We start from the raw sequence: 16195 nt of genomic DNA on the forward strand, positions 1-16195 counted from the left end.
ACTAATGTCTACAGAAATAAAGATATAAAGGCTGATTCAAGTTACGTGTCTTAACGCTTAATTCACAGCCAATTCCTTAAAGGTTGTCAGTGAGCATTTTAAAAATGTCTTTATTTGAAAATATGCATTGTAGTAAACATCTTTATTGAAATTATGGCTACATTGTTGATTCATTCTAAAAAATAAAACAAAATATCATTAGTTTTAAATAATTGGTTACATTGCTACGTGAATTTATAATAAGCAAGTTGCTTTAACTCTGTCTTTTCTCAGTTTTAGGGTGTTAAATATGATCAGTGAGATTTTCCCCAGCCAGTGATGGTGGTTTCAAGAGCAGCTATCACTGCTTATCTAACAACCAAATGGAACTTAAACTGAGGCAAAGAGTTCTTCAGGATAATATCTGGTTTGTCTGAGATGCAGCTACATGCAAAACTCAAAGACGTCCTTACCGGGAAGCCGGTTTTTACATAAAGCCAGTCCTGGGTGCATCAGACAGTACAATGCCATTAGATGATGTGAGAGCTATGGGTGTCGCAGGAGCACCAGCACCAAATAGAAGAAAACAGAAGCAAATGACAGATGTGGGGACATGTGTTCAAAACTTCAATGACCTTATTTAATATTATCCTTTGAACTTTAAGTTCAATACAAACTATTACAATATTTTGAAAAGGAGAAGCTCCCGGAACATGTGGGCTTGCGGGGAGACCTGCTTCCTCTCACTGTACGTCACCTTCAATCAAGGGCATATGCGTATAAAAAGCATGATGATTTTATTGCTTGATGACTTCAAATTCTCAGTTATCCCAAGGGAAAAAGCAGAAAAAGAAACAAATATGGTGTTATTAAAAATATAGATTGTGCATAAGACCCTAGTCATTCCGTGTTGTGGCAAGCATTTCCTTATATCATCAATTTGAAACACAAAATTAATTGTTATAATGCGAATAATTGAAGCCCTGCAATAATACTTTTACCACATAATTTTTTTTTTAAATTTTGCTCTTATAACAAAAAAATTCAGTAGGATAATTCTTATTAACCAAACAAAAATAATTTTCCTAGTTTTTGGATATGGCAACCAGTAATAAAAAGATGACATTTTTGTATATTTTTACTTGCCTTTTATTGGTTATTGAACATCATAACCTTTTATTTAGGATAGCTTCATCAAATATACATGCTTTTTGCAATCTGATTCCAAATGTGGACCGCAGATCCTGCACACTAACAGCAGTTCTGTTCCCTCTAATGGGTCTGTAACAGCGATGCCTCCGAGGAGAGGGCAGGGACGGTGCGCAGGCTGCTTAAAATAGCAGCACACCAGACTCTGTGAAGAGATAGCCCAATAATTTATACGTGGAAAAGCTACTAGCAGTCTGGAATGTGACACTAAGATTATGCAAGCAAGGGAAATGCTGAAATTTATCTTCATTTTGAGCAACAAAAAGGCAGCAAGGCAGAGTGCAGCGGCACTAGCTACTTGGTCACTGTGGTGTCCTTGTCTGTGTAGCCGACCTTGATAACAGATTTGACATCTATCTATATATGGAGGGTGAGAGAGCATGAGCTCCAAACAGTTTGTCTTGTATTTGATGAACTCCTTTAATGACAATAATTGTGTGTGACCTACTGTTTTGGAAAAGAAGCAGTTCAGGAAAACAAGTGCACATTCCATGAGAGTGACACTCCTGCCTTTTCCTTGTCTTTGTGAAAGAACCATCGAAACTATTTTCATGTGCTCTGAGCTGCCAGCCGCTGCTATTGTGTGAGGATGGGTCTTACATCTTTCTCGCATCATCCTTGGTGGCAGTCTGTAAGATGCTTATCTGCACAACATGGTCTTAATAGCCAGAAAACAAAATTACAATAAAGTAAGATGCTTTTGCCTTCAAGCACAGGACTACATTCCCCACTGTGCATAAAGTCATGAAGTAGGGTCAAGAGAAATGAGTCAGGTTCATATTTAGTGATCGTTATGCTTAAGTGATGTCTTGATGCAACTTAGCTTCTCCTGGAACGTGACCTCAAATGAAGGACTTTTCAATGAGTTTGGCCTGTCTATGAGGCATTGTGGTTGCTGTTTTTAAGAAGATATATATATTTTTAATTTTATATAATACATTCATTATATTTATTGCTGTAGGTGAGGTTGGAGAACTTGTCCACTCGAGTTCCTAGGCTTCAGTACGTCTCAGGACAGGTGCGTCTGTTCACGTTCTCTCTGCTCCTGGCCAGGGATGCTATGGACGTGATGCTGCAATGTTGCAGCTGTGTGAGTTTCTGCCTTGACTTCCTCTCAGCAACTGCCCACAGCCTGGAACCCTGAGTCATAGTACATCCGTTACCTACTAAGTTGTCTCTTAGTGTTTTACCACAGCATCAGAAGTGAAACTTCGATTCCGACAAGGTAAATGTTTGCTTGACACACCAAAGAACCTCCAACTCTGACAGATTGGAAGCTGACTTGTTTTCAAAATCTTTCTTACAATCAATTATTTGTATTGAAGATTCACATTGTAGAAATTGTGATTGCTTCAGGTAAATCCTTGTGAACCTGAGTCCTTTCTAAGCCACAAAATAGAAAAATGAGAATAAGTTCTAAACCCTTCTCCTGTCTGCAAGACATAACAATAAAAAGGACATTTTTTAGGACCATAAATTCTCACGAAACTGACAAAACTACAACATTTATTTTAAATTTATTCCCGTTGTACTGCATAATAATGTTGGTAAGAATGTTTCTATGAACATTGCGAACAATTAGAATTATACAAAGAAAGGATGGAAGCATTCATTGTTCCCCCAGTCTTTCGAGGCCCTGCCTGTGGGTTATGTGCAGTTTGGATGGGGACAAAGAGAATTAAAGGAGGCAAACATCAAGAGTCCTTCCAACTTTATATTTCTGATTCTTAATGTTTACAAATACCTTTAAGCAAAAATTACAATACCAGAATGAATAAAAGCTACTCTCTATATATTCATAGCTAAAAAATGTGAATTTGTCCACAAACATATATCAAACTAGGCAAAAATATTTGCTTCTTCCATAAGAAAACCACATTAATCAAAATTGTTAATGATATAAATGTTTTTATGTCTTTTATATAACTATATAGAACTATGTTGGTCATTTATTAAAGTCATCCTTGACAAATGGGGAGCTGTATTGAGTAGAATTCTTTGAAGACCTTTTTGTTTTGATTTTTGTTTTGTTTTTTGACATTACTGCTTATTCACTTAAAGTTTCTGGTAGGTCAAAAAGAGATTAACTTAATTAATATAAGATAAACTGCAGATAACTCATTAATTGAATTCAAAAGTAGAAAAACTAGCTACATATACAGAGTAAGCTAAAGCTATCGCTAACAAAGATATTTTTTGAAATATGATTAAATATCCTTCTAGAAGTACAGGAGGTATAACTTGAAAATTGTTTTGAGTTCGAATTATTACAGAGCTATATTTAATGTATAGGTATATATTTTTATTGGAATAAAAAAGAACAGATTAAGTTATTTGCATGAATTATGAAATCAGTTATTTTCAGCATACAGAGATCAGCTCATTTTTCTTAGCACGCCGTGTAAGCTGCCCCCTGCTCATTATTCATTTCTTTTTCAATAACCTTGCTATATGATGTGATCATAGCCTTACTTATAAAACCATATTAGGGAAGGTTGATATCAGACCTAATATTCAATGGTCTCTTCTTGCTCTCCTATGGTGCAGTCAGTCTGGAAATGCCAAGGGAGTGGCCACACACTGATTCAGAACATGATGTGAAAACTACTATATTTTGACTATTGATGTTTCCATCTTTGAATAATGAGAGGCTGCTTCTCACAAATTCATACAATGTGATACAACATTAAATTGTAGAAAAAGTAGGTCAGAAAGGAAAGGAGAGAAACATCTGGATTCAATAAGGCATTTCTTGGATTTCCACTGCCTTAGCATTTCTTCACTGAAAACTGTATGTCATTTTCAAACAGGAGGTTCTGCTGTGTGTTTTCTGCTCTGTGTTCCACCGGGATCATTTACAAACCTTGGATAACACCATTTTGGCAACAGTCCCTGTACTACCATACTGTTTGTGTTTCACAACATATGAAATTCCATTTGTTCCTGCTTGTAATTTAAATTCATAAGCCTACCCCATGGTAAAACTGACAACTCATTAAAAAAAAAAAAAGACAAAAATGCCCTTCGTTAATCAGGGGATTGGGCTAATGGCTAAAAAGGTTTATGCTTTAATTGAGAATGTTCTTGCTCTTTTTATTCTTCTCCAAGAACATACAACTTGCTAAGAGAATTAAACAATAAAGTGAGGAACAACAAACACAGAAACAATTAAGCTTCCTCAATAGGATTAAACCGATAAGCATTTCATTCAAAAAGATAGACTCTTCCAAACAAGGCTGGGCCATGAACAAAATTAACAAAGGCAACTTTGAATTGGGGATTTAATTTAGATAGCTCCCATCACATTTTCACTTCTTGCCATTCAACTAAAAGAGAAAAGCATGGATGCGCTTATGTTCCCACTGCTAGTTGCTCTGCTTTTCTCTGCACAGCCTCCTCGTTTCAGCCAGAGGCTCCTCATCCAGGCTCTCACAGGTTGGAATTGTTAAGCCATATAAAACTCTAGCTTTTGGCTAGATCTGTGTAGGGGTTCAAAGTTTACTTCCCGTATTGTCCTTGGCTGGTGTCATAGTTTGAGCAGGACCCCTGGGCCCAGATCTGCCCATCATAATGTTCTTGTAGGTTTCTAGGGCCCTCTGGATCCTTCTATTTCCCCATTCTCCCATGCTTCTCTCACCTAGAGTCCCAATAGGATGTCCTTCCATCTGTTCCACTTTCCTGGTAAGTGAAGACTTTCATGGGACATGCCTCTTGGGCTAGTATGCAGATATAAGTGAGTATATACCACTTGACTCTTTCTGCTTCTGGGTTAACTCCCTCATTATGATCATTTCTAGTACAATCCATTTGTCCACAAATTTCTGGAATTCCTCGTTTTTAATAGCTGAGTAGTATTCCATAGTGTGATTGTATCCCATGGAGAGAATGTTCCCTTCCTTAGTATCCTGAGAACTCTATTCCTACACACAAAAGGCTCCTAAATTTTGTGGGATGGTTCTGTCCTCTAAACTGCTTCGTCTTTCTTTTGCAGCCTCTACAGATATCTCTGAGACCTGTGCCTATTTTTTTTCTGACATCCCATCTATGTTCATCTCTGGCTGCTTGGTTTTTGATCCACTACCTGTCCTGCCAGTGACAAGTGGCAAATGAATTCATTGCGAACCTCCCGTGGTCTCCGTTGTGTCTGTGTCTTTTCCCTGACCTTTGCTAAATGGTTGCGATGAAGTTCCCCTTCCTTTCAATTTTGGTCTGACTTAGATGTAGGAATCTCTCAAGGAAGGATAAGTCTTTGGAACATTATTTCTGTCAGGCACCCGCCCTTTCATGTGTGCTCAAAATTTGAGCTCTTTGCTCAAAAGAGAATGCAGAATTGATCTTCCAACGTAAACACTGATTGTTTTAATGTGATCAGTTAAGTAGTAAGGCATTTGGAGACAAGAGACAGTACCTACTAATTCAGGAATTAAGCACATGTGGAGAGCTGTCTGCTGAGGTCTGTATTATTGTATGTATTCCAAATAGCCAGTCACATTTTATGCAGGAGAAAACTACTAAATATTCTTTCATGTCATTTTATGGTTTCATGTGGTTGTCAGGTAAATAATATTTTCAAACCCTATACACCATCAATAGAACCAAGAAAAATAAGGCTTTGAGACTGCCTGGTAAGCTTCAGAAACATTGATTCCAAGAGCAAATGGACATTACATATTTTGTTTTTGCTCTGCAATCTCATTAGCAGAAATTGAACGATGATGGAAAAGTGCCCCATCTTCTCAACTGGGGTCCATCACTATTAAAGAGACTAAATGAATCGTAGTATGAATCTTCAGCCACATGATTTCATATTTCCTTCCTATGGTGGGTTTATTGATGAAAAGATACACAAAAGCGAAGGTGCTGTGGTAGCAGTGGTTGGTACCGTATTGTTCATTATAGATCGTAATCTTTCTCATGGTTAGTACCGTATTGTTCATTATAGATTGTAATCTTTCTCATGGTTAGTACCGTATTGTTCATTATAGATCGTAATCTTCCTCATGGTTAGTACCGTATTGTTCATTATAGATCGTAATCTTCCTCATGGTTAGTACCGTATTGTTCATTATAGATCGTAATCTTCCTCATGGTTAGTACCGTATTGTTCATTATAGATCGTAATCTTCCTCATGGTTAGTACCGTATTGTTCATTATAGATCGTAATCTTTCTCATGGTTAGTACCGTATTGTTCATTATAGATTGTAATCTTTCTCATAAGAGTACTTCTGTGGCAATTCAGCTATTTAACATGGGCTTTTGTTTGTTTGTAAACTAGAAATTGAACAGTTAATTACCCCCGATAAGGACCACTAGTGAGAAGCATGTATATCCAGTATCCGGGCAGAAAAAAATCTTAAAAGTTACAAAGCTGTGAGAGCGAATATGCATTTATGGAGAGTGCACATCTAGTCTAAATGAGGATTTGGACAATCTTGAATATTATTTAGCAAAAATGGGAGTCTTTGGATATTTTGAGCAGGGAAAGTTGTTATATGATAATTTCATTAAATACACCCTCTGTGAGAGGCTAGTATTATACTGATTTCACGGGTAAAATCAAGACATTCAGAATGTCTTATGTAGCTAATCACAGACACAGATAGCAACAGATTCAGAATTTAAACCTGCGTTGGCCTGGTGTGAGTTCTTCCTTGTTCTATTCAGAAAGTGACAGTGCATTGAAGGCCAGAGAAGGAAAGGACAGATGGAAAATAAAAGAACCAATTAAGAGGTGAATCCATTGAGTAACTTTTAACATCAGCATACACATAGAAAAAAGGTAGAAGATGGAAGGACTAGTCAATTGTTTTGAGACCGGGAAAATATTCCATTCATATAAATTGGGAGGAACACTAGCACTCTAAAGCACAAGCCAGACACTGTGGCACAACAATATTTAAATATTTTTGCAGAGGAATGATTCAAAGCAGCATCCTGGTGAAACATACTTACTGTATTTAAAGTGACTATGGTTTATATAGAATTCATCTCATAAATTTATGAACTCCTTCCAGTGAATTACTGTATTGGATTCTCTTCTTGAGATGGACTCTCTTAGTAGAGAAGAAGAATTACAGCTGGTAGAGAACAGCTAACTTATTCATTAATACACAAGGAATGAGTGATGGTGTTTGGGTTTACGTTTTCTCATCCCAAATCCCATACATCGGGGCATTCTTAGGGTCCGATAAACAGGCAAACTTACTTTAAGTTCCTTGAATCAAATATGTAGCACCTGACTCCAAACTAAATGAAACGAGAGTGATCAACCTGTTGAGGTGCAGCAAGAGGCTTAGATGAGCTTAAGAAATAAATTCTAGCAAAGAATAGATGAAAATACTTTATCAAAGAAAACAGGATTATCCCAGCTTCTTCGATATAAATGAGGAAACAAGATAAACTGTGATCCTTGTGAAACTGTAAAGGTGTTCTAGACATTGGGGATCACATCTAATATCTTAAAGACAGCACAATGGGAAAAGTTTAATTGTAGTCTTTTAAAAATCTATTTCTGCAGTATAAGATGACCCCCAGCTTTTCCAGTTAAAGTTCATACTGTCTCTGTGATCTTCTTATTTGGGAAGCTGCTGACCTGCACTCCCTATATACTCATGTAATTAATATTTTTCCTTTTCAAGTCACTGATTGGATTGAAGACCAGATAGGTTAGTTCTACAATTAAGCTTAGTTGTTTTGGTGTTAGGATATTTTTAGGTCTAGATGTTTTAAGTTGATAATGATGAGCATGATAGATATTGATTTACATTAAGAATTTTAGACGCACCAAGATAGGAAAGATGTTTTCTTCAAGGCTGTCAAATACAAATAACCAAAACACTATGAATGTAACATTTATATAATTCCTGATTATTTCATGGTTCTTTTTGCTATAGGTAGTTTATTGTATATAAGTTTAATACAAATGTATATGTAAAATATTTAATAAAAAAGAAAAGCATATACAGTTTGGAATATACTCCCATATAAGACTACCCCTCTACCAGCACACGCCCTGGGCAACAGATTCAGGCACATATCTATTTGCAGGCATGGCACAGACAGCCAGGAGCTTTATTAAATTCTGGCAGACGGCTGGTGCCAGCCTACATGTCCCCTTTACAGCGTGTTCCACACTCAACCCGAAGAGCACAGCCCTCCAAGTCGAATGGGCAGGCTTGGTGGATAGCCAATCCACACTCATGTTCTCCTTGTAGAGGTACAGGAAGATGTGCACCTTGCTCTTCCCTGCTTCACACTCCCCACACAGAACAGAGAATTGGCCAAGGCATCCCCTCACCCCATTATATGCACCGACATAGGAAGCAAGGGGAAGCAAGCTGCAGGTAAATACCCAGTGTATAAGATGACCCACAACTTTGGCACAGATTTTGGGGGGTTAAAAAGTCATCTTATACTGTGGAAAATACAGTATCCCCAACTAAGATGACATTTTCTGCGTCTAAATAAAGTAGATAACTGAATTCCAAAATATTGATAGGGTTCTTAGCCATGACGTTTCTCTCAAACTGCAAGACTTTACCTCCACCCTTGGGCATTGTTTTTAAAACTTGACAACCCATGAAACTATTATGGAAGTTCTTATGATGGATGATCTGTCTCTATTGCACACAAAAACACAGGGGCATATGAGCTCCCCTGCCATATTAAAGTGGTTTGTATTCAGGACCAGGAGTAACCTTTCTCAAGGAGAAGGTGATTTCTGGCAATCTCCTTAAGGCTTTAATTTTGTCATGGTGATTAGACATTCCGTTCAATATATTGTCAAACCTTCACTTAGAAGTTATTAATAATTATTGTGTATTGGGTGCCTTATAATAAAGCAACATGCTCAATGTCAACAGAAGAAACAGTTTCCCTTCACTCTTTACTTCACTGGCTCTAAAGGACTTAAAGAGAAGAAGACAATATACCCTTTCTTTACAGAAAATTGCAGTTGGTGATTGTTGGAGCAGGTGTCCAGTGAAGACAGCTAACTAATGAGGCTTTGTGCACAGGGGTAACTGTTATCACCAGAACTGCAGCAAAGTCATTTAAGAAACACAATATTGTCTTAAATAGACTGTAGCCATGTTGGCTCATTCAGTACTTCACATGCTTGGCATGCAGTAACCACTGAGCTCTGTCCTAATCACAATAATGCATGATGATGCATCACTGTAATCCAAGTATACTGGAGATGGAGGCTGCACCACCAGGAATTCTGGGACAACCCTAGACACATAGTGAGTTTAAAGCTACCCCTCATATATGACAAAGTTGGAAAGGACTAAGTCAAATAATTTCTGGAATTTCACATCAGCCCAGCTTTCATGAAATTACTTGCACCATCAGAGAACATGGGGGTGAAGTATCTTTTAGAAGGACGTAGGGTTAATGCTCCGCATGAGAAACTATGAACCAGGGAAACACTGGCAGAATCCCAAAGACATGAAGTCTCTGTAGTGAGAGAACAGAGAGTCATCTTTTGCTTTGCAGAAACTAGGAGACCACAGTGGCATATGGAACACAGATACATGCTTAGCTCACACATGGACTAGATGTGAGTTTCAAACTCCAGACAGTCATCAGACACATAATGTCCCTCTAAGGTAAAATGATTAGGAATAACTTTCTTATTAGCTATCAGCAGATCATGAGAGGCATACATATAAAATTCTCATAGTTTCAAATCATAGAATGAGAGTGAACTAACTTTTACACATGGCACTAACAGGCTTCAGCATCCACAGAAAGAAGATGCTACCTAAGAAACAAATGATTGAAAACTCTGTGTATTTACCTGTGCTTGCTCACCTACTGGCCTCTAAGAAATAAACAAAGAGGTTTTATCTAAGAGGCAAACACCTAAACCTGTTTTATTTGACAGCTTGCTACCATACCAACTTGTTTGGGGATTATAAGATTGTATGATACTTTAAAATATCCTAATGTGACAAGAGAAATAGTGTATGTAAAAAGAGGGAAATAAGAACTACCATATCACAAAAAGGTTTACATGTCTACACAATTTTATTGACTTATTATTTTTTTAAAAATGCTTCTTATAATAACTTTTATTATATTCTTTTATCTCTACAAACTATCTCAAGATCCTATCATTGTCTACACATCCACATTTATTTTCTTCCTCATTCTTAAAAACAAAACAAACAAAACAAAAACATATAAATAAGGGCCCGCTCACACACAAACATTATGGAGTCTCCTTTGTGTTATCCAATGACATCTGAGCATGAAGTCTGGCCTAGAGTGTGGTTGATAGAGCCAATGTCACGTCATCAAAGAAAACTCTTTTTTTCCCTACCCCAAATGTCTCAATTACAAAGAATTTTTTTTTTTGGCTAAGCTGAATGTGTGGTTTTGTGCCTATGTCACCTTCTTGGCACTGGGATTTTGTCTGGCTTACCCTTACACAGGTCATATGTGTGCTGTCCCAACTTCACTGAGCTCATAAGAACTGTTATGTCTGAAAATTCTATCCTTGGACTTATCAATTACCCTGCTACTTCTATAATATTGCTGCCTCTTTCGATGCATAGATCCCTGAGCCTGCAGGAGAAGATTATGATGAAGACATTCACTTAAGGCTGACTATCCTGAACTCTCTTATTCTGTATATATTGCCCAGTTGTTGTTCTCTGTATTAATTACCGACTTTTCTCTGATGAGGCTGAACAGTTTGCTAACCTATGGATATAGTAATTTTAAATATGTTTGTTTAAACTGTATTCTGTTCTTAATACACTAATAAAAACATTAAAAATATTTCTTTCATTCACTGGGCAAATTATTCATAGAGTGGTAAGACAGAAAGGCCCAAAAGTTTTTGAAATTAGTTTGCTAGTTTGTCGATTATTATTTTCAGCTAGACTGACCTCAGTATATTCATAGTTTTTTCTATAATTAAATTATACATGTTTCCCATTTCCTCATTTTTATTTAGGACTCCTTCAGAAATTACTAGTGCTCTGATGAAGTCAAAACCTTATCTGTTCGTTACTGTCTTCAAAGTAAAGTAATTTTATTATTTTGATGTGTCTCTCTGTTTTCATTTTATTTCTGTTGATTTGAGGATATCGTGCTGAGAGAGGTAACCCAGACCCAGAAAGACACACATGGTGTGTACTCACCTAAAAGTGGATATCAGCCATACAGTACAGACTAACCATGCTACAGTCCACAGACCCAAAGACCCAAGTCCACGGAGGGCCAAAGAGAGGATGCCTGAATCTCACTCAGAAGGGGAAATAAAATAGACATCTGAAGTAGATGGAGGGAGAGAATGGAGAGGAAGAGGAGGTGAGGAGGGAAACTGGGGTGGGGATCAGGTATAGAGAGAGCCAGGGGTAATGGGGAATGACCAGGAGAGAGAACAGACATCAGTAGGGGCATCTCTAGGACAGAGGAGGCTCCTGGGGATCTACGGGGCTGACCTTAGAGAAGACTCCTAGCAGTTAGGGAAATCTAGCAGATGTGCAGTTAGTCATCCTGCTGGTCCCTAACAATGTGAGTAGGGGCTGTCTCTGACTCTGTTGCCTGTCTTTGATCTCTTTCCCTTAGCTGGGATGCCTTGTCTGACCTCTGTAGCAGAGGTTGGTTGGTATTCCTTGGGGGTCTCTCCTTCTCTGAGAAAAAGAAGAGGTGGGAGATGTGGGGAGAGGAAAGAGGAGTGGGCTGGGATCAGGCTGTGAAGTGAATAAGTAATGATAAAAAGGAAAAGATAACCTGATCAATACAACTTTGGGGAATAAAAATTTTATTTGCCTTAAAATTGCAGCTCATAATCCATGACTGAAGGAAGTAGAGATAGAAACTGAGGGCACTAACCTGTTCCTTTGATCTAAACACTAACTTTACAGACAAAAAAGGTTGGCCTGAGCCACAGAGGATGCACTTTCTGTTTCATAGGCAGGGCTTACTTGTCCTCTTTAGTTCAGAATCACGTGCGAAGGCAATAGTACCATCCACAGTGGCCTGGCCATCCTACATCAATTAGCAGTCAGAGATGCCTACAGGCTAAAGTGATCTAGATGATTCCTCATTGGAGAATATCTGGTGATAATTCTAGTCAAGTTGTCAAAAAGCTCACCAGGATACAATCTAATAAACTATGCTAGTTCCTGGGGCTCATGATTTAGCAGCCTTGCTAAGTAAACCTTTTGCAGTGATTGAATTTTTCTAATACCCCAGTTTCCTAACATGGTAACAACTAGTAATATGTCTCTATTATATAATTAAACATGACTAGGAAAACCTGATAATGAGTTTTAGTTTCAAAATCAGATAAATTTAAACAATATATTCTCATGATCATTTTTAAAAGAATCTCATCTAATCACTGTCAATAGAATGTTCAAAGACCTTTTAGATCTTATGTTTTTGGCTATTCCCTGTGGATAAACATATATTGCTTTTAACATTTAACTATTTTAAACAATGTGATGCTCACATGCTTTACCTACCTCCAAGATAGTGAATAAATTTATAATTAAAAATATATCTTTCTTATTATCTTGACATATTTTTTCTGAGGTACTCACCATCAACAGTCATTGTAACCCCAGTGTTGTAGAAGTGGATTATACTTCTGCAAACAACATATAAGCCAAACCAATGCCACTGTTTTGGGTAAATTAGAATTTGACTCATTATATGACCTCTTTTCTCTTTTCTTATTTGTCTGTTATTTTGGTCTCTCACCTCCAATGGTTGATAACAATTATACACAGCACTAAACATTTTCTACCTCTTTAGTATTTTTTAATATTAATAAATATTTATAATATAAATATTATATGTTACATGTGTCAAAGTATTTGCCAATAGTTGTACTTTATGACTAACAGAAAGTCAGTTTATTACCCATTCCTTGCAGTCTACGCCTCACTTGTCCCAGTATTGTATATCTACCCTCAGTTCACTTCAGAGATTCTTGGTTCCCATTCTTGACATCTGAATGTTTAATTCATCTGGATTTTATTAGTCTGCATGTTGTGAGGTAGAGATTTAGTTTGTCTTCCTTTTCCACATGGATAGACAATTGGCACAGTTCTGTAAGTTAAATAATTCATCCCTTTTCCCCCTGATAAAAAATGTCATCTTTATCCAGCAGACTTCAAACTTATGCACAATATATATTTGGCTTGTCTTTAGACTTCCTCTCCTGTGCCATTTATTGGTCTGTGTCATCCTACAAACAAGTCTAACATCTTAACCACAGGGTAACTTGGAAGATGGATGGAGTAGGGGGTGGACAAAGCAGAAGGCTGGAATTGATGCCATGACAGGATTCAGCACACATACAAAAAAAAGGGACAAAAATAAAAATCTCCTGACAATAAAGTTCTCTGTAGGACCTGCAAGAAAATTCCATGGGAAATGGGCACAAAAGTAAGAGACAAAGTTTTCCATGTTTGTCCTTTCTTTATTTCCCACCCTCATTTAAGCTAAGGAAGGCATGCCACCACGTCTCTGTGTTCTCAATGATTTTAACCAACACACAATAAGAGACACTCAAAATGGCCAACCTCCCTAGAGAAGCAGCACTTCTGAAAGCTTGATCCAGATTTGGGAAAGGGCATTTGTCAGGTTCAAGAGCAGACTGTTTTCCACAAGACAACTCTGTTTCTCTAGTTGTCCAGACAACAAGGTCAAAATCTTTCTAAGCTACAAAAAAAAAAAAAAAAAAAAAAAAAAAAAAAAAAAAAAAAAAAAAAAAAAAAAAAAAAGTGGGGCTATTTTTGCATGGAAAGGTCACACAATCACATGCACTTCTAATTTTATATCTAATATAAACTTCTGCTAAGAACGTTTGATGAAATATGAAATGTTGTTGAGTTAAAGAATTATGAGAATGCTTTACTTCTATGTAATAAATATTCTTATTTGAACCTTAAATTACTTTACAATGCACATAAAAATGATGACCTGAGTCCTTTATGGCTGTGCTAGCAAGCACAAATGCTTCACGTGGGCTTAAATATGACATGTCCCCAGGCATATAGTCTACTCTATACATCAAGAGACTAACACAATATGGCTACCCACAAAGTCAGGGCCTGCGAAGCTCCTGATATGCATTCCTTAAATATTTGTTCCATGAAAAAGTCTCTTGCCTGGGTTAGCTGGGCAGCAGCATGGAGTCACACTATCACAGAACTCCAGTGTAAGGGAAAATTAAGGGAACACAAGTGATATCGGTTTTTACAGTATTATAATGAGTGTTGGTGTGTCTCAGCACCATCTGTTTATGTAATTAGGCACAAATATTGAAGCGCCAGTATATTTATCAGCAAGCAACAAAGTTGAATCCATAGAGGATTCATAAAAATGTGTTGAGACCTCTCTCAAACTCCCCAAACTATCTTCACAGATAGAGAATGTTTGCTTCCTTTTTTTTTTTTTTCTTTAATTGTTTGTTCATCAAAGGAGTTGCAAAAATGCCTGGCTTCTTGCCAAAGTTTCTGTGAACTTACCCAGACAAGAAGGAGAGACTGGGCAGAAGGGTATGGGTGGTATTGCTGGCAAGGCAGGAAATGCACCACAGATTTCTGCAGAGAAGACACAGAGCAAATCAAGTCCTCAGAAGACAGAATGTGAGGGTGAGCTCACTGCTCCAGAGTACCTACCTTGTGTGGACCTCAAGGCATCCCGCTGTCCGCTTGCAGTGGGCCACAGGTTTTAGCAATCACCGGGCTGATGTCAATTTACCCTCAGTTAATCTCACCACAGTTCTCGCTTGCTTTTGGTGATGAGATAGGATTGCTTTCTCCTTTAGAAATCTTTTTCCCTCTCTGTTCAAAACAACTCCTGTGCATTTCCTAATAGTCTTTAGACAAGAATTCAACAGATTGCCCAATCTAATTAAAATTATAAAAAATATTACCGCACTTACATCACTTCACTTGTTACTCAATACCTGCTCAACATTTCGACATTTTTAATCTATACTATACAACAGGTTAAAAAAAAACTTCTTAAATGACCTAGCTTAGGTGAAAGAAAATAACTAGCCTGACTTTGGACTCTTTACATGTATGATTAATGTGTTTCTCACGTTTTAATATATTCCATCTTGTGATTGGGACAAATCCATGGGGATAAATGTATTTTCTTAATATTTAGATCTGACACCACAAACACTATAGAATTGTGGGTGCATGTTCTTATCTGCTGTTTCATACCCCACGACTTCAGAAAGTAATGGTGTCATTGCATGACAATGGCCACACAAGCAAAGACATGCTACATGGTGGCTGCTGAGACGGGCAATGAAGATGTTCCAGGATCTCAATGTTTGAAGTCTGATCAGCAGCATCCAGCCAGCACTGATTGAAAGTTACCTAGGTGTATGTAATGAACTATACCCTTGAGGAACTGATTCTAAATTGCTTTTCACCTTTCAAAGTAAAGACAGAGACTTCCGAGTCAATCTGTGAAGATGTGTGAAGAAGAGCCAGTGATAGGAAGAAGAATACAAGTGGACACAGGGAAGGTAATTATGGCTACCAGTCAGTCTTGATTCAAAACCTCTTTGCTATAGTCCTAGATATGAACCTTGCCCCATTAAACCTACATATCTTGGAAGAAATATTTTCAATGAAGATTTTAATGTTCAGTGGTGTTGCAATATAGGAAGAAAAAAGGAGAGAAAGAAAAGAGAGGCTTCATAAGATGGGAAACAGTAAAAACAGAGGGAAGGGAGGACAGAGAGAGACAGAGACAGAGACAGACAGAGAGACAGACAGAGAGACAGACAAGACAGTGAGAGAAAGAGTAAGATGAATCAATATCTATGAGATTATGTCAGAGATGATATGATCACTGAGATAAGAACATAGTGGGAGGCTAGGAATATCTCTGGAAAGGAGCTTTTGTTACTCAATATTGGTTGCAACTTATAGATTATAAAATATGTTTAATACATTTGTAATTAATATGTGTGAGCTTAGTTTAAATTGCTGAATAATCTCTTTGAATACAAA

The sequence above is a fragment of the Acomys russatus genome, chromosome 27, assembly GCF_903995435.1.
Source record: "Acomys russatus chromosome 27, mAcoRus1.1, whole genome shotgun sequence".
NCBI classification, from domain to species: domain Eukaryota; kingdom Metazoa; phylum Chordata; class Mammalia; order Rodentia; family Muridae; genus Acomys; species Acomys russatus.